Below are 16644 nucleotides of genomic sequence, written 5' to 3'. Positions count from 1 at the left end.
ACAATGAATATTCCTGTAGTTGATGATTTTTTGGTGTGGATAGGACAGCCTTCAATAAGCTGAAATTTCTAATAATCAGTCAAAAAAACAGACATTTAACTCACATTATGTGAGTTTGAATAGATGATGTGTTTTTGCATCTGTATCATTAAAGCACATTACAGTCACACAAAATCATGACGTGGGAGGGCAAGATGAGCTGCTGTTACCTTGTCTCTAGACTTTGCATCCCCTCTAAACAAAGTTTCAACAAGACTCAAAAATATTCATAGAGTTCTTCTGCTTTCGTAACCCGAACTAAAACCTGGTTATAAAAGCAGCACAACTGTTAGAATGACGCGATTTCAAATTGAACATATGGCACTCTCCCACTCTCTTCAGTAAGTCCAGGTAAGTCATTTTACTTGTTTTTAAAGCTCTTAACAGCCTTGCTCCTCCATACATTACTGATCTCCTGTCATTTTATGTTCCAGCCCGATCACTGAGGTCCTCGAATGCTTCCCTTTTAAATGTTCCTCGTGTGTCCCACACAGGTACCGGCCAGAGGGCTTTCTGTTTTTATGCCCCTAGGCTGTGGAACTCTTTGCCTCTGGACATGAGAACGGCGAGCTCTCTGGGTGTTTTTAAAAGTAAACTTAAGACTTACCTTTTTAATCTAGCTTTTAATTTGGAGTAATTCATTTTAGCCCTGGACTGCATTATCAGTATCATTATTATTATTATTTTTATTATTATTTTATTATTTTATTATCATTTTTATTATTTTCATCATTATTATCTAAACCATTGTTTTAACATGTATTTATTTATCTTATTTATTTATTGTGTTCACCTGATCTCGTTAACTCTACCTTATTTTTAACTTTTATTTCCACTCTTACTTATTTTATTAATTTTACTGTGTTGATTTTCTTTTCTTTTTTAAAGTATTTCTTCTTTTTTCATGCCTTCTATAATTCTACCATTGCTGTTGTTTTCTTACTGTCTGTTACTCTGTGAAGCACTTTGGGCTACATGTTTCTATGTATGAAAGGTGCTATATAAATAAAGTTGAGTTGAGTTGAGTTGAGTTGAGTTGAGTTGAGGAGCTAAAGGCTAGGCTGTTTCAAAACTTTAGGTTACTAGTGAAAAACAACTCTTCCATCAGGTCAAGTGATATCATTAATAACAGAACTTGGACCCTCAGAGCTTTCATGAAGAAGTGATTTAATGTCTGTCAGACTGTGGATGCTTATCAAAAACTGGCAAACCTGCACCATACAAGGAAAACGCTGAACAAACACATGAACCAACAGTGAAAGCTTCTTATCAAGCAGTCTAATTTAATTCCACTGATTCATGCACAGCATTGACAAAACAAAGAGAACAGTAAAAACACGAGTTCGGCAGCAGCAGCCGGTTGAGGTGACAGGTTTTGTTAATTCTAAGCGACCTGATCTGGTTTGATGGGCAGAATTCTAAGGGGTACATGTGCATCAAAACTTACACAAGTAAATATCCTGACATGCGCCCGATCCTGTCACTGTGTCTGACGTACTTTATTGTTTCTTTCAACACTTACACAGACCCGTTCTCCAGCTTTCTGACACATTTGTGAGGACGTCTCAGCACTGTGTGATTAGTGCTTTGTTCAGCCCCCACCTTCTCCGTCAGAACGTTCATATTCTACTCCTTGTTCAGTGTTTCAGAATATGAACAGGGAAATGCCAGCCCTGCTACTTTTTCTTGTATCAATTTGACACGCTTGACAGAGACACTTAATACAGCACTCAACAAAAAGAACAAAGGATGTAATTGACTTCAAGCCTCCTTCCAGGATGTTGGTAGGTGACAGGAATAAATTTCACATGGATTCACTTTGTTGGGTTTAGGCACATTACTGAATTGCACCTGGGAAGGTTGTTATGGAAAGAAGTCCTCGCTGACACACAGCTCACCTGACGAGGAGTATCAGGAGGACTTGGAGAGGTGTGCTTGTTCCAGTCTGCTTCCTCTCTGCTTGGTTTTGTCTCAAAAAGAGGACACTACGTTTGGCCAACAGAGACTGTGGTGTCAGTTAAAGCCACACGCTGATCCTCTGAGGAGAGTTAATCAAGACGAGGCAGCCGGCTGACACACATCGTCAAAGTCCTCCCATCGGACAAGGTTTTATGGCAGGAGACTTCACATATCAGCAGATGATGCAGACTGATACATGAAATGATGTGTATCCATTCTATTTAAATGTATTTTTCAATTTTGTCTAAAATCAAATGAATAAACAAATAAATAAATACAGAGCAGAAAAACAGCTCAGACTTTGCCATCTAAGGCCCCCAATTAATAATCAACCCCCACTGCAATATATCTATATGGTTCCTGCTGAATTACAATGGCAAGTATAAAAAAAAAGTTAAACTGAAGATACAATTTTTTTCATGAATAATTAACAATTTCTCTTGTTATTTCAATGGTTTTTGTCTTTAGAATCTCTTATTATTTGTCTTAACAATAATCAAAAGTTGGATCTAATAGTCACAGGGGACATTTTAGTATTGCCTTCTCTTGTTGTTTATTAAATACATTCAATAAGTATTTTTTTTAACAATATTTACTGTAATGGTGACAGTAAACAGTGAACTTGTTTCCCTTCATTTATTTGTCTTCCATTTCCCCCTACTCTTGCCTCCAAGTTTATGTAACACCCTTATTGCCCATCATTTATAATAAAACTGATCTAGAGCACAATCTATGGACAAAAATGGCCATGTACTGTACGTCTTATCAAAATACTAACATGGTCATGAAAATTATTGCACCTCACCTTCAGTCCTTTCAGTTGTGCAAATTAGAAAAAATAGTCTTTATCTCATCTCCACCTATCAAACCACTTTTTGTGCTATTTATTGCAAAGCATTATAAATAACATTTTCAATATTTTTGCTGAAAGGACCAACTTCTATTTCATCAAGCACTTTTTGTCACATTGTCAGATTTCTACATCAGTTTGTGTTGAAACATAATGTGCCACCACTTGGCAGAATGAGTTTGTTTTCTTGCACTGGGTTATTCTGTATGTACTTTGTATGAAGCAGTTAGTGTGTTTTTGTTCACTGATGCATCTTTCACAAAACGGTGGCAGTATTCAATGAGTTTTCTATGAAAACTCTCACCTGGTTTGTTTATGTGAAAAGGGTGTAATGTTTGTAAGTTTCAAGTCTTAATTTGATTGGTCTTTTACAGTTAGCTGCCAACGTTTTCAGACACAAAATACACTCTAGGTGTTTCGCTTAAACTTGTGACCCTGCTAAATGTCGACTTTCAGCCTTTGTGGTTAACATACTGTACTTGCTGAGAGATTATATATAGCTGTCCTTGCGCAGGTCTCTGTTCATTCATTATAACTGAAATCTTTTTTGTGGTGAATTCACGTAAGACAAAAGATGCAAGCTTAGCTGGTACAAATTGTGTGAGTGTGAATAGTTTAAAGGACACAACACCAAATAAGCAAAGAGTAAATTTTTTTTTTTTAAATTCTGGACTTATAACTTCTTAGGTTTAAAATTACTGAAAACAAAAGTTTTGACAAAGCTTGAACATCCTCATATACTCCTACATTTCACAGTTATGTTGTGAAGAATGCTTCTATTTCTTTAAAGTAATGCAGTTGTTGCTGTTGTTCGGAGTTGTTGTTTTTTAAGGTTTCCTGCAGTTTATTATAATGAAGGCACAGTGCCTCCATGAATACAGAGTTCCTCTGCTAATTAGATTTTACTGCACTTTTATCCCTTTTATGTAAACCCTGGAGGAAAACTGGAAGAGCAGCTACGTAAGGGCCATGTGTCTAATGACTGAGGGGTTATTTACAGTTTCCTCTGTTCCTTTGGCACAAGCTTGAACGACTGAGTCTTCAAACAGTTTGTGAAATTCTTCACATTTTTCACTTGTGCACGACAGAGGAGATGTCCCTGTTGTCCTAAGTTAGACGTTTAGGCACATGACTCGGCAGAGTTTTCTGCAATTTGCACAATTATTATCTGCATGTTTTTGGGGATCAAAGAGTCACATTTCCTCTCAAGTGAACAGTTTCACCTCCACTTAATGGAATTATCTTAATTTGTCAGTCACCTTATGAAGTTGTTGGATCTTGCTTTCAAGCTCTTGCACCTTGGATGATTTGCATTGATGGCGGAAATGTTGCAAGAGTGACAAAACACAGTGCTGACATGATTGATGAGAGCTCCCAAGCACAAGCAGGTGGTCTGTATGACGATGTCGTTTGTATCATCATCCACCGCTGAAGTTTAAACTGCTCGCCTCAGTTATCATTTTGCGTATTGTGTGAAACATCCTTATGAATGTTGTGGTGATATTTACACAAAAACTGTCTCCCTCACCAAAGACTCCTCTTTCTCCTGTATGCTCTAGCCAGCTGCTCCCCCTTACCTAAGCTTCACTGAGGATGTAAAGTTGTCAGTGCATTAGACACAGACATTTTGAATCTGTTTTAGACGTGTGGAAAAGAAATGCAGAAAATGTTCAGACCTGATTGTACGGAAACTGTGCAGAGTGCATGTGTGACTGGGTCTTAACACATCCTAGACCTCCTTTCAAACAGACTCCCTCCCTATCATCATATTTTCGTTGTCTTTACTCTTCCATCTCCCACCTTTAGGACTTCAACTCCTCATCAACCTTTGTTAAAACATGTTATTGTTTTAGGATTCTTAACATTTTTTTCTCTCTGAATTAGCCTTCAGTATGGGTAAACCATTGACTCGTGGGCTTGTCCTTTCATGCATACCATGCTGAGCCTGTTCATGTGCTGCTGTCAGTGTGACCGCCAGTCACCCAACTGTGTGAGTGAAACCACTGTGAAGAACTTGCAGCATGTACCAAAGATTGATGTTTCCCTTTATGTGGACTAGAGAGAGAACAAATGTTGTCTCAGCAGAAACAAAGAGTTCACAGAAATCCTCAGTTCGCACAACACATGCTACCCAAGCTCTGAAAAACACACAAAGAAGCCCTCATTATACCATCTTCCTATTTTATGACAGCAAACAGCAACAGCAAAGGCTCAGTACTCAAAACATGTCTACTGATATTCTACATTTTCTTCAGATTCCCTGTAACTCCAGTATCGAGCTTCCAATTTGAGAATGTTTGTTAAAGAGGTGATGCTGCTGGGTTTGTGGCCAAGTCATTAGCAGACAGCACCGTGTGCTGCAGGGCCATCAGAGTGACGACGGGGCAGCACATCGCAGAGGCCAGACAGGAGAAGGTGGCTGGGAGGAGAAAGCAAAGGCAGTGAGGAAGTCTCGGGAGAGGCCGGCAGAAGATAATGTACCCTTTCTGTGTTCCTGAAATGCCATCCTCAAACTCAAGGGCAGAGAAAGAAATGGGGGCGAAAATGGAAAAAAAAAAGAAAAGAAAGACGTGTGTGTGCAGGGCAAGGGGAAATAAACTTTGGCGGAAAGATAAAAAAGCAGGAGAGCAGATGCTTGAGGGATATAGGCATTTAAGGACGGAGTGCAAGGGGATATGGTGAGGCAGGGTTTAAATTGATGAATCTGAGCAGCAGGAGCAGAGGAAACAGAATCAGAATGGCAGATAGGAGTTGTTAACAGGCAGAAAAGCATACACATTCAAAGAGAGAGTGGGAGTGGAAGCGCTGTTGTCAGTGTTGTCCTGAGGGAAAGGTAGTCAAAGTGAAGTGTGTCGACGAGGCGACAAAGCTTATGTTACTCCGACAAACAACGATAAAGAAAGCTTATTTAAAAGATGTCTGAGAAGACAATGAAGGACGGGAAGCGACTGCTGCTGAACCGCAGTCTTATAACGTGTCTCTGTCGCTTCAAGAATTCAAGGTAAATATAGTTATTTTTGCTCTGATTATCAGCCTTTGGCATATGAAATTTCATAATGTGCCAGGCTTTCTTTGATGCATCATCTCTCTTTGAAGGAAACAAATATAAAAAGGAGAGCATAAAAAATAACCATAGAAATACAGTAGCACAGTGTTTCTGTATTAGCACTGTGCAGCTTTACTTCACTGAAGAGGTTTGTCAGTGAGGAGAATCTGTTGCGACAGTGAGGGTTAGATTTGACCCATCAGTAGCATGAATAATTCTGAGCATACAGAGAAAATGAAAAGCATGGCTGCTGCTAATCTCTCAGGCCACAAGTCCTCGCGTATTTCACATATACTGAAGAAGCAGCAGCTGTGTGAGTGAAGGACACAGTCTGTGAGATAAAACTATGAGAAATGCATAGTAGGGTAAAGGGAATCAGAATTTTGTTTCTGGCTCTGCATGCTAAATAAAATCAAATCCTCTTGAATTTTTTACATTTACATCAACTCCTAAAAAGAGAACATGACAACAAACTAAAATACAGGATGTATTAAAATAGAGCAGGTGAGCTGTTCAGAATACAGCTAAGTTGTCCGTTAACAGACTCCTGGATCTGATGTCACCGTGTTTTGTGTCAGTGTTTGTTTGCATGGGGGAAGCACATGGACAGAAGCTTCTACCTGCTGAACGCACAAAATTATTTGGAGGAAGAACAAGGTGTAATAATAGGAAAAACACATTTCTCACACTTCTTAAACATTCATTGCCCTTTTTCAATGTTCATACATTCAGTATATGTTAAAAAAATACCATCAACTACCCAACCCTGCAGTAGTTCCCCCATGCCTTGGTTTATGTTTTTACTTCTTGTCATGTAATTTCTTGAATAGTTGGGGTTAATATTGAGTGATTTAAATACCAAGAATCTCTGAAAACTGAAGTTAAAGTTATATAAGTTGAAAAACCTAAACAGCTGATAAAAGTGTTGAGTATTTGTCATAGACTTAAAAAACAGATACAAAAAAATGTGAACTCTTTTCATCCAGTTTCACTAAATGAAACCGAACAACTGTACATGGAGTAAAAGTAACAACATATTTAACTTGAATATTTCACTGAATTTCCCTTTATTGTCTTTAGTTTTTGAGAGATGTGTGAGGAGTGCAAAATCAGATTTAAATTTGTATCTGCAATATAAATATAGTTACTGGTGTGATGTTATTTCTTGTAGTATGTTTTTGATTTTTAATTTCCCTTAAATTCTGATTAAACCCTGAAGTTAATCATGTTGTGCTTCTTTTGTTAATTTTTTATTCTTTATTTTGTTCCTATCAATATTAACGCAAGTATGCAAACAATGTCCTCCCAGTGCTAGCTTCCTGCTGTTGGAAAGCGGAGACCACTTTTACATTAAACTTAATGCAATGTAAAGACGTCATCAACAAACTTCAGCTAAAAGGATGAACATGTGAAAGGATGACAAATAAAGTTTTATCTTAAGAAAGATTGATACAGAAATATGCTTACAACTTCTCCCACAGCCTCTTGTGGGAGGTTAATTTACATTAAGGTAAAATACTGCAATCAAAGAGCACATGGAATACTCTACAGGATTTTGAAATATAGCAAAAATCCTCAGAGATTCTGTCTTCAAGAGGTGATTTGGTGGATTTAGGGGGAAGCTCTAATGTGTGATAAAAGCAAGTGTGGTTGGAAAAGAAAGCTATCTTAATTTTGGAAAACTTCTGCAATGATTCAAAACCTCTAAAGGGTGTGCTGCTATAAAGACAACTATTGCTCCTAGTCTTGCTCATATCTTCTTATGGAGGAATATACAAGATCAAGAAACAGGTTGTCCTTAAAATAAAAAAATCACGAGTCCAACAATAAAGCAATCATCACAAACAATACATTACATTTGACTTAAAAAATCAGGCGCCTTGGTTCACTCAAATCTAGCTCGACATGGTTTGCAGTATTTAGATTTCTGGATTACCTTCAGGGTCAAAAAGGCACCGATCTCCGTCACATACCAACTCCATCATCTCCTACTTCAAATGAATCTTTCCGAGCCCTGGCCTGTGCAAATCTGGAAAAACTTTTTATAGCTCCTGGACCAAATTCAATCGTGTACATGTTCATTTGGCCTGCCTTAATGCACCGGGGCGTCAGCTGGCTGCCTGGGCTGACAAACTTTGCAGTCAGGTTCTGCGGTCTGTGGGAGATACCGAGGATCTCTTTTGATCCGCCACAAGCCCTTAAAGCCATCTATCTATCAAAGGTGGGGGGTGAGGGATGGGGGGGGGGGGCGCAGGGCTGTGTGAGGGCCATGGCTTCAGCCAGAAATCATCAATATTTTTGTCCACACACACATCCACCCACACACCCACACACACACCCACACACACACACACACACATACACACACACAGACACACACACACACACACACACACACACACACACACACACACACACACACACACACACACACAGAGAGTCTTTTTTATTTATTTTAATGTTTTTTTAACACCCTGGAGTGTTTGCACTAGCAGGACTCACTGTGAATGTCCTCAGGCTGCAGGACAGTTGCTCTGCAGCAGGAAGATACTGGGACAGAAGTTTGGACTATACAGTGAGTGCTGGGGCAGCCGCTGCTCTTCTGTTCAGCATCTGAGCCAGGGTGACATCTGTGCACTGTTGCTCTGCATTTTTTTCTACCATGCCTTCTCAGCAGGCTATCTGCTGAACACTGGTGATGAAACTGATAAGAAAAAAATATTCAGCTTGCATTCAGCGCTTTGAAAGTGAACAATTTGGCTTCACTATGAATTTCAATGTGCTTTCTCTGATATTGATTTTAAACACACGCCACTCGTCGCTGCACACAGTTTGATCATGCAATGTGCTGACATGAGCACAGTATAAAGGGTGTCCTGGAATGGAGCCGCTGCTCTAACAAAAATGGCTTGTTTGACATGAAGATTCTCAATCAGCTTGGTGTTCTACAAAAAGCTAAGGCTCAGTGGATGTGTAGCAACGCAACGTGCAAAAAAACAGAGACCCACACACAAACACACATTTCCACAGCTACTGTATTTCACAGATGCACAGCAATCCTCTGACAAGACAGCTCTGGTGCTGTTTGTAGAACTACAGTAGGATTACAAAAGAATGCAAACATAATCTATTCAAATGAAATGCAGGGCATTGCATTATTATTCACATTAAATATTTAACAGCTTTCCAACCTGTGGATCAAACAGACTTTTTGGTCCCTTACTGTTTGATTTACAGTGAGGAGAAGTTCAAAAAAGCAGGCGTCTTGTAGACAAATGCATGCAGCAAATCTTAATCTGGGGTTTTACAGCAAAGTGCTCAATCTTTTCACATAATTCAAACATTATGTTGGTGTTGGTCTCAAATATTCAACCCAATCTGAGGTTTAGTCATGGAGTTCCACAAGGTTCAGTGCTTGGACCAATTCTTTCCACCCTCTATATGCTTCCGCTCGGTAGTATTATGAGGAAAGATTCCGTAAATGTTCATTGTTATGCAGATGACATTAAATTATACTTGCCAGTGAAGATTTATTGCTGCTAAACAACAACTAAAAACACTAAGGTTATTATTGTTGTCCCCAAACACCTCAGAGAGACTTTTTCTAAGGATATGAGTGCCTTACATGGCATCAGTCTGGCTTCAAGCACCTCTGGTCCAAAATGCTCAAATGCTGAGTAGAACTAGGAACAGAGAGAGCACATTTCTTATGTGTTAGCTTCTCTACACTGGCTCCCCATAAAATCTAGAATAATTTAAAGTACTTCTTCAGACATAAAAGCTCTTAATGGTCAGACACCTTCATATCTTAAAGAGTTCATAGTGCTCTATTACCCCTCTAGAACATTATATTTCCCATCATGCAGGCCTGCTCATCGTACCTAGGGTCTCTAAAATAAGTATGGGAGGTAGAGCCTTCAGTTATCAGGTCCTCTTCTTTGGAATCATTGACCATTCAGGGTCCAGGTTGCTACTTTTAAGAGTAGGCTTAACACTTTACTTATAGTAAGGACTGGCTCAGGTGTGGAACAGCTCTTAGTTATGCTTCTATAGGGGAACTGACACACTGGGTCTCTGTCTTTCTAGCTCTCTCCTTTGTCTGCCCGTCATTTACTTTAAGTCTTCCTATCCAATTAAAGTTACTAACCATAGTGCCTGAGATCCCTTGTCTCGTAGGTTACTCTGGATCGTTGCTGTAGACAGCCGGCTGCTGTGGATGTACCAGACAGTATCTGCTACAACTGCTAATATCAGTTTCACCATTATCATCCATGTAATAACACTAATGTTGATATCAGTATAGTCAAACTCCTACTTCTATAGTTGACACTTTCATTATACCCTTATTATGAACATATGAGATCTGAGGACTTAAACTGCCTTGAATATTAAAATCAGTCCATTATCATTAATTTGAACTTCCAACAAATAGTATAGTCTGGTTCTGCTTAAGGTGTCTGCCTGTTCTTCCCGGCTGAGGATTTAAACCAGGAACCTTCTTGCTGTAAGGCAACAGCACTAACCTTTGCACCACTATGTAGTCCCTATTCAACCTAAGTAAAATACTATCTTTTTTTTACAGTTTAAACATTTTAACATATGGAAAAGTTCAAGAGGTGTGAATACTCAAGCAGAGCGCTGTATCAGTAATGAACAGATCCACCCACCAGATACCCTTAAGAGCGAGAAGATGCAAGCAAGCACACCCACGCACACGCACGCACGCACGCACGCACGCACGCACGCACGCACGCACGCACGCACGCGCGTACTCCGCTAAAACATAGGTCAAAAATATTTTATACACGTACAATACGATAACATAGTAATAACAAATGTATTTAAGTGAAGTGCAGGGCCTTGTTTGTTTTTTTGTTTCTGAATGAACAGTTAAATATTGTTTTGTTAAAATGTAACTGGACTATGTAGTACAGGGTTGACTATGTTGTAAATATTAAAAGGGAGGACAGGATAAGCCTTGGCTTCAGCCTACACCTTTTTCGGTCGACTTGTGATTGACTAACTCAAGTTCATATAGATGTGGGTGTTTGTATCGATGTGCATATATGTGTATTCAATGTGTGTATATATGAATATGTTTTGTCTTCCTGATTGCTTGAATCCCTCAGTTTTCCTTTTATATATTTGTGTTTGTATACAGCTTCTGTGTTGAAGAGGGAATTGTTTAAGCAGAACAAACAAATGTAAACTTTAAAAACTTCAAACTTCTGTTATAAATAAAATATATAAATAAAAGGGAAATATGTCTGTGCTTCAAGTCTTCAGCCGATCAGTGAGCAATAAAACTCACTAAAGAGCATTGTGATTGTGGGATATTAGGCTAAGTTAAAGTGTGAGAAGTCTAATTGTAATGTAACACAAAAACGTTTTGGTTGTTAATGCTTTTATTTTGAAATTAATCTTTTGGCGAATTAGAGTTTTTTTCTGCTGATTGGCATGGTAGCCATTTGGGCACATATTCATCCTTCTTTTTGTTGATACATGATATCATTTTATGTACAAGGTGTCACAGCATATTATATTTGTTGATGTTTGTTTTACTTACCTGTATTTGTTGTTTATTTCAGTTTTACCTTTCTCATTAAAATCCTGTCAAGTACACACCTGGCCAGTTCATTGGAGGAGCTTTTTGGGGGATTGAGTTAGGCCAGCTGTTTCATGCTGATGAAAACAGTAAATTAATTTGTATTTAATACAATGTGGGGCTCAGTGTTTTTTACCTATATTTAACACACATACATATCCATAGTCTAATAATTCAGAAATACTGCAGAATTTGGCTCTTGGATGACTCGGTTTCCTCAACATCCTCCACCATCGCAACTGTTTTTTATATAAAAGACATAACCTTTAGGAGGTCTGACAGGAAAACAGCTGTGTTCACACCAGAGACAGGGAGTTTAAGCAGCAGTGAAACAAGCAGTAGGATCCACTTAATGAGAGTGAGCTCCAGAGACACCTGGGTGGGTAGGTCCCACGCCCCCCTCTGACCCAGCAGTCAATTCTGTCAGACCTCACTATCCTCTAATTCACGATTTGCCTAATTAAAAGTAAAAATCACTCTCTCCTTTCAAACCTTTTACAGGTGGATTATTCCACTTATTACAACTGAAACTGGATAAATATCCTCTGCAGCGTTTTTAGTTTGATGTGCGTAGAGAAAAAAGTAGTATTTGTAGTATCATGCTTAATATTTTCTAATTAAGCATGAATTTTATTTTACTCTCGGCACAGCTATTCCAATAAAATATAGAAATAAATGAATATGTTAAATTCATGAAGCCATTTCACTGTCAATGGTATCTTCTGTTGACATGACGGCGTCAAACACTCGGTGATCAGTTAATTGATTATCGTCTGGTCTGTTGAATTCGTTTTTCATCTTTATTTTTCTTGCTAATTGAACACAACACGGTGCTGAGCTCCCGTTGTTCATTCAGCACAGCCATTTAAATGATCAACTTTTGCAATATTAATTAGAAAGTCATAATTCTAGTGGTAACAGTGAATCAAAGGGCACATTATTGATCTACTCAGAAATGCCAAAAGCACTTTCTGGAGTGTAAATCCTTGCAGACTGCTGCAGAGCCTTTACATGTCAATGCTGACTGATTTCTATAGGTGGACTTTTTAACTTTTGAGCTTTCCTTAGACACTTGTTTGAAATGGAAAGAACAAATGGTATGGAATGCACAACACCTACACAAGTCAAATGTTGTATTAGCACATCTGATCAATATTTATGTAATGTGGATGACATATTGAATACCCTCTGAAAGTATGGAAACTGTTTTGTGCAGTCTCCAGTTCTTTCCTGTTTTTGTGTGCTCACTTCTCCTTTTGTTAAGATGCCTTCACTTCCTGCTCTAGTGTGTTTTCTCTTTTTTCCTGATTGTCTCTCCTGCTCTGATCAGCTTTACCTGTCTCAATATATTCTCCTGTTTCTTATCACCCTGCCTCCCCTCACAGTTCTCTGTCTGCTGCAAGTTCATCTTTGTATCCTGTGGCAGGCATTCCAGTTTTTCCATGTCTGGATGTTTTTCTAGCTGTTTCAATTGTCTCAGTGTTTATGGATTTAGCCTTTGCTAAATAACTTGGTTAACTGTTTTTTTAATTTTACTTATCTGTGTAAGGACTATGCATTTCTCTGATGGCATCAGTCTGCTGAAGATAAAGATCTGAGGTAAACCCTATTGAATCCAGTGAGAACTGAGAGTTTCAAATGAACAAACTGATGTTCTTTTTATCTTCATAGAGCAGAAAGCTGAAATGCACAAAATACACAGAGAATTATCTTCTTTCATTGAGTCAGCGGTCCACACTCCTCTGACTCCCTGCTGGCAGCCACTCCATCCATCAATAACATATCGCACTTTGACACCAGAGTACCACAGCAGACTGGGTCACACATTGAATGCATGCATTAAAGTAGCATTTTGTACAGGCATCAAAAAGATCCATCCATCCATCCATCCATCCATCCATCCATCCATCCATCCATCCATCCATCCATCCATCCATCCATCCAATCATCCAATCATCCATCCATCCATTTATTCATCATCAAATCATCTATCCATCATCCATCCATTCATCTATCATCCAATCATCCATCCATTCATCTATCATCCAATCATCCATCCATTCATCCATCTATCTGTCCATCCATCCATCAGGGCTAAATTTAAGGTGACATTTTGAATTATTACTATTTTACTTTTTGTTTATTATATTTTCTTTCTGAATTTATCACAGTATCCTTTACACCTTTAAAAAGGCAAGTGCTCCCTTGCTGATTGTTATTTAACATACAATGCAGAAATCTCGTATCGCTCTAGTTCCTCTCGTAACCTCATCTGAGGCCGGATATATATTGAATGAAAGTCTGAATAAATTGAATGAAACTCGATATATATGGAATGAAGTCTGAATATATGGATTAGACTTGATATATATGGAATGAAGTTTGAATATATTGAATGAAAGTCGATATATATGGAATGAAGTCTGAATATATTGAATGAAAGTCTGAATATATGGAATGAAAGCTAACATAAGTTCTCTGAATACACCACTTATAATCGTATTGTATCATTGTAATCAAAGAGACCTGTCAGATGATGCACGCAGGTATGAGCTCCACCTGTTAACATTGAACAGGATGCTACATTATCACAAGTCATAACAAAAGTTAGTTAGCGAGCCAGAGCGCTGAACCACCTCAATAAGGAAGGAGCACTATCTTTAGCTTCTGTAGAAGTGTGTGAAACCTGTGATATTTAATACTTTCACATGTTCACTGGCACCACCCTGCTAAATGCTTCTGCAGCCCACTGCTCCGTGTTCCTCTCGTCTGTCTGTGCAGACGGTCCGATCATCACTTTTGGATGTAACCAACTTAATAGAGAGGAGGGGTGGGTTTCTTTTTCCAATACAGATTGACTAAACAGCACATGCATTACCCAAGGGGTAGATAACCCCTTCATTAAATAAAATTGCAATGAAAACATCTCGTGCCTCCCTGGTTGTATTACTAAAAGCTACGTCTAACCAGAAAAAGTATCACACCCCAGAAACACAAGATGGTGCAGGCCACACATGACGTCTTTTTCCATTCAATATATTCAGACTTTCATTCCATATATATTGAGTTTCATTCAATATATTCAAACTTCATTCCATATATATCGAGTTTCATTTAATATATTCAGACTTTCATTCCATATATATCGAGTTTCATTCAGTATATTCAGACTTTCATTCCATATATATCAAGTTTCATGCCATATATTCAGACTTTCATTCCATATAAATCAAGTGTCATGCCATATATTCAGACTTTCATTCCATATATTCAGACTTCATTCCATATATTCAGACTTCATACCATATATTCAGACTTTCATTCCATATATATCAAGTTTCATTTCATATATTCAAACTTCATTCAATATATATTAATTTCCTGAACGGCTTGCCATTATAAGAATATTGTTCTTTTACTACAGTAATTATACAGTAATTAGGACTATGCTGCTGCTGATGAAGATGCTGGATAAACTCTGCAGGTACCTGTCTGAAGGTAATTACACAAGTCTTGATTTGGTAGCCAGCAGTACAGTAGGAGGGTAGAAACACAGAGCTACAACTCTTTAACATCAACTTGTACACAATGCTAGAAACTGTATGCCACTCACACAAAAGTGGTTCACGCACCATGTTTCTAATAACTCAACAATTCTGAATAAATAAAGACGTTTATTGTCAACAAAGAAGCTCTTGCAGCTGGATATGGAAACACCTGAAACTGCTTATTCAAACATCTTTAGTAACTCATATATTTTACCATGCACCTCTGTCTTACAGTGTTTTTTCAGCAGCTCAAATTTTCATCAAAATATTTGGAACCTAATTGCGACAATACTACAGCAAGCAGTTACTACATCAGACATATCCCCTTGATCACTGTGGATAAAAAAATAGTAAAAAAAAAATCTACAGCTAGGTAATAAATCTAATCTAAGGTAATTTTGTTTCTGTAACAGTTTACTCTTAAAGCTTTCGTATTTACTTTATCACTGCCTGCTTCCTTCTGGACTTTGATCTTAGGTCTTTTAAGTTGCTACAATTTTTAAATGGATGTTCACTTTCCCTATCTTGGCCTTTATCAGTATGCTTTGGATCTCCTCACCTGCCTTACTGTTTCCCTAAGTTTTCATCGAACCTAACACAATTAATTCAAAATTTTGGATTAAACAGATGTTTAAAATATAAATTGAATTTTACTTTGGTAATTTGTTTGTAGAACTCCTGAGGGTCATCGTAATGCAAAGGTTTTCTGCAGACACAAGTAAAATATCTCCATGGCTACTTCTGCTAGAGCCAACAGAAAAGATGAGTCATTCGGAAAAGGCTCGTTGGTACTCTGGCGGTTGTTAATTTTTGCAGCTTGGCACCTTCGAGAACTTTACTTCCTGCTTCATTTCCCACAGCCCTGATTCAGAAGAGATTTGAGAATGTAATAGATACAAGAGAAAACTGACTGAGACTAAGAATAACGGTTCAGTCTGCTTCTTCAGCACCACGGACAGCACCATGGGTGTATAAGTACACAGAACAGTAAGACCTCTGATATCTCAGAGCTTTGGCGAGGCGAGAGATTCTTACTGGCACAAACCTCAGTCAGATAAAAGATCGATGAATCTGGAAGACAAGTCTGGCATATTCAAGCAAATAACCCTTCTGCTCCTGCACAATCCATGGAGGAAGTGACAAGAAGGCATCCTGGTCATTTGCTAACAAGACAAGGGGTTAGCATCCCCTCATGCCCCACCTTGAATCACCTACTGAGCTCTAGGGAGCAAAATCACAGATTGGCAAAACAAGTGAACAACATAATACTCCAATCCAAACAACACCTCAGCTGTGTCCCAGTCTGTGCTGAGACTGACAGAGACCTGACACTTCAAACTCTATGACCCGTCGAGTTTGTCTGTGTCTGTGAGAGTGGGCTCAGCATAATCATATAGAAAAATGGAATATTTAAAAAAAGAGTCATTTTTGTTGAGACAGTTTCTCAAGTCTGTGTGGTTCTGGGTGATTACATAATTATTATTAGCCTGACTCATCATAACAGCATACATAGAGCAATGCCTGCAAGCTCAGGCAAGCTCAGGCAGCAGCTCACGCTGCACTAGATTCACACTTGACAAGCGTCATCTCACAATCG

General features: G+C 38.5%; 1 protein-coding gene across 5 annotated transcripts in view; it reads right to left on the bottom strand.

Annotated features, from left to right (window-relative positions):
* ntm (neurotrimin) overlaps positions 1–16644 on the bottom strand; it is a 645049-nt gene that overhangs the window by 8890 nt on the left and 619515 nt on the right. The window lies entirely within an intron of this gene.

Source organism: Notolabrus celidotus, chromosome 5, assembly GCF_009762535.1.
Source record: "Notolabrus celidotus isolate fNotCel1 chromosome 5, fNotCel1.pri, whole genome shotgun sequence".
Classification (NCBI taxonomy): Eukaryota; Metazoa; Chordata; class Actinopteri; order Labriformes; family Labridae; genus Notolabrus; species Notolabrus celidotus.
This window is presented reverse-complemented; position numbering and strand designations above follow the sequence as displayed.